Source organism: Haliaeetus albicilla, unplaced genomic scaffold (assembly GCF_947461875.1).
Source record: "Haliaeetus albicilla unplaced genomic scaffold, bHalAlb1.1 scaffold_57, whole genome shotgun sequence".
Classification (NCBI taxonomy): Eukaryota; Metazoa; Chordata; class Aves; order Accipitriformes; family Accipitridae; genus Haliaeetus; species Haliaeetus albicilla.
Genome location: NW_027212557.1, coordinates 453998 through 457500, shown reverse-complemented (window position 1 = coordinate 457500; position 3503 = coordinate 453998).

Below are 3503 nucleotides of genomic sequence, written 5' to 3'. Positions count from 1 at the left end.
GGCGCTCCGGGGTAGTACCCGTAAGCCTCATCGGTACTCCGGGGTAGCACCGGTACCCCCGCCCGGCGCTCCGGGGTAGTACCCGTACCCCGACCCGGTACTCCGGGGTAGCACCGGTACCCCCGCCCGGTGCTCCGGGGTAGTACCCGTAACCCTCATCGGTACTCCGGGGTAGCACCGGTACCCCCGCCCGGCGCTCCGGGGTAGTACCCGTACCCCGACCCGGTACTCCGGGGTAGCACCGGTACCCCCGCCCGGCGCTCCGGGGTAGTACCCGTAACCCTCATCGGTACTCCGGGGTAGCACCGGTACCCCCGCCCGGCGCTCCGGGGTAGTACCCGTACCCCGACCCGGTACTCCGGGGTAGCACCGGTACCCCCGCCCGGCGCTCCGGGGTAGTACCCGTACCCCGACCCGGTACTCCGGGGTAGCACCGGTACCCCCGCCCGGCGCTCCGGGGTAGTACCCGTAACCCTCATCGGTACTCCGGGGTAGCACCGGTACCCCCGCCCGGCGCTCCGGGGTAGTACCCATGCCCCGACCCGGTACTCCGGGGTAGCACCGGTACCCCCGCCCGGCGCTCCGGGGTAGTACCCGTAACCCTCATCGGTACTCCGGGGTAGCACCGGTACCCCCGCCCGGCGCTCCGGGGTAGTACCTGTAACCCTCATCGGTACTCCGGGGTAGCACCGGTACCCCCGCCCGGCGCTCCGGGGTAGTACCCGTACCCCGACCCGGTACTCCGGGGTAGCACCGGTACCCCCGCCCGGCGCTCCGGGGTAGTACCCGTAACCCTCATCGGTACTCCGGGGTAGCACCGGTACCCCCGCCCGGCGCTCCGGGGTAGTACCCGTAACCCTCATCGGTACTCCGGGGTAGCACCGGTACCCCCGCCCGGCGCTCCTGGGTAGTACCCGTACCCCGACCCGGTACTCCGGGGTAGCACCGGTACCCCCGCCCGGCGCTCCGGGGTAGTACCCGTAACCCTCATCGGTACTCCGGGGTAGCACCGGTACCCCCGCCCGGCGCTCCGGGGTAGTACCCGTAACCCTCATCGGTACTCCGGGGTAGCACCGGTACCCCCGCCCGGCGCTCCGGGGTAGTACCCGTACCCCGACCCGGTACTCCGGGGTAGCACCGGTACCCCCGCCCGGCGCTCCGGGGTAGTACCCGTAACCCTCATCGGTACTCCGGCGTAGCACCGGTACCCCCGCCCGGCGCTCCGGGGTAGTACCCGTACCCCGACCCGGTACTCCGGCGTAGTACCCGTAACCCTCATCGGTACTCCGGGGTACGCCTGCCGTCCCTACGGGCACACGGGGTTAGACCCGCCCTCCCTACCTGACCCGCCCCCCCCCCCCCCCCCCCCCCCCCGGGGTAGGCCCGGTACCCCTACCTCATGTTCCGGGGTAGGCCTGGCGTCCCTACTTGATCCTCCGGGGTAGTATCGGTACCCCTACTGGCGCTCCAGGGTAGACCTGCTGTCCCTAGCTGATCCTCCGGGGGAGGCTTGGCCTCCTTACCTGTGCCTCCGGGTAAACCTGGCCACGCCGCGGGGTCGGCCTGCACTCCCTGGCCGCGTTCCGGGCCGGTCCTGATTGATTTATTAAGACTGCTCCGTGATTCCACTTTTTAAAAATTTATTATGTCTGGCATCTTGTCTTTTACCACGCAGGCGGGCGGGCAGGCAGGCACGCGTCAAAAACGTGAGAGCAACTCGTTACCCGCAGTCGGTGTACTTTATCGGTAACGACTTCTTCGGGAAGAGGCGCCGACGCTGCTCTCTCGTCTCTGGACGAGTCGGTGGCCACCGGGGTACCGCGTAGCACCGTTGGCGTGGGATTCACTCCTAAACGAATACAGAATAATCGATACGCTATGAATCGTCATCGATTTAAGTTATTAACGGTTGACGAGCAAGGCTGGTTTGTATCGTTTATGGATCGTCACCTACCGACTGATTTAACGCCGCGCGGTAATACTCTTTCTGGCAGCCCATTAAATAACAAAACTCATTCGTTCATGCACGCTAGGTGTGCACCCCTTCATTGATAGCCGGAGAAGGAATACGTACGTACGTACGTACGTACGTACCAGCGGATCGTCGCGGATTGAATGTGACTCGATTAGTAGTAAGAAGTATGATGAACTACCGACTCCTAAAGTTCGATTGCGGCGCTCCTTTAGGACCTTGCGACGCTCTTGGTTAACGTCAGCGTTCTCCGGCCCCTGCGTGATCACGCGTTAATTGTTCATTAGCTCTTACGCCGCGTCAGTCAGTCTTACTCACCTCGTTGTCGCCCTTTGCGATCGAGCGATGCTTACTTGTTAAGCAATTACCGAGGATGACGCGCGCGCGCCTTCCCTAGGCCGGCTCCCGTTCCTCGCCTGGCGCTCGTTCTCGACCGAGTCGTTCGTTACGAACGTGAGCTCGACCCGGCGGACGTTAATTCATTCCGGCAGAAGTCGGCCCGTATCGCCCTGTCGAAAACTATTAATTCACGCCTGAGTCACCCGTGGTTCGTTAATCCTTCCCTACGTTCCTCAACCGTAGGGCCGGCGCACGTTAGGTTCTCTCAACAATTGGCGGGGAGCGACAGCTTAATCTCTGTCCTAAGCCGGCCCTGCCCCGCCGGCCTCCCTGCAGACCGCCCACCCGCCCCTGTCCCAGACGAGTTCTGTGTTAGGAAGCGCAACGCCCGCACCCCGTGCCTTTTGTATTACCATTTCCTTATCTATTTATTTTCTCGGTCTTTCCTCCCCAGCCCCCCCACCCCCACCCCCCACCCCCCAACCCCCACCCCCCCTTGCCTTTTTTTTAATTCTTTGTCTCGCCGTCAGGGGCCGCGGACCGGGCAGAGGTGGCGGCGGCCCCCGTCCCGTCCCGTCCCGTCCCGTCTGCCGTGGCGAGCCCGGCCGGCCCGCCCGCCGAAGGAGGGCGGGCGGCTGCAGAGCCTGGCGGGTGGTGGCCCTGCACCCTGTCGCTCCCGGGCAGGGCCTCTTCTCGATCCACCGACATTCGAGCAAAAGCCGGTTCGTCCCGGTTAGTCCGGCTCTGCCGTGACGGGCGGCCGAGGGGTCGCGCGGCCCTCGCACGTTCCCCGCCCGTCGGTCGTGCCCGGTACCTGATCGGGTCCCTCCCGGCTCGGAGGCGGCGGCGGCGGCGGCGGCGGCGGCGGCGGCGGCGGCGGCTCATCACTGGGCTACCTCCGCGGGGGTCCGGCCTCCCTGGCACCGGGGTCGCGCAAAGCTGCTTTCGGCCGAGGGCGGGGGAGGAGAGCCCCTTCCCCGTCTCCTCGAGACCTGGCCGGAGGGGAGAAAAGCACAGCCCGTCAGCCATCAGCCGGACGCTCCCTTTGCCCACACCTTCCCCCTACCCCGCCGCGTTTTCTCCGGACGGGCCCCCATCCCGAGATAGCCTCTCCAAGGACACGGCCGGCCTCCGAGGTACGGCGGTCTCGCAGGCCTCTGCAGAAAGTCAGTCGGCTGCCTGACACGCGGTC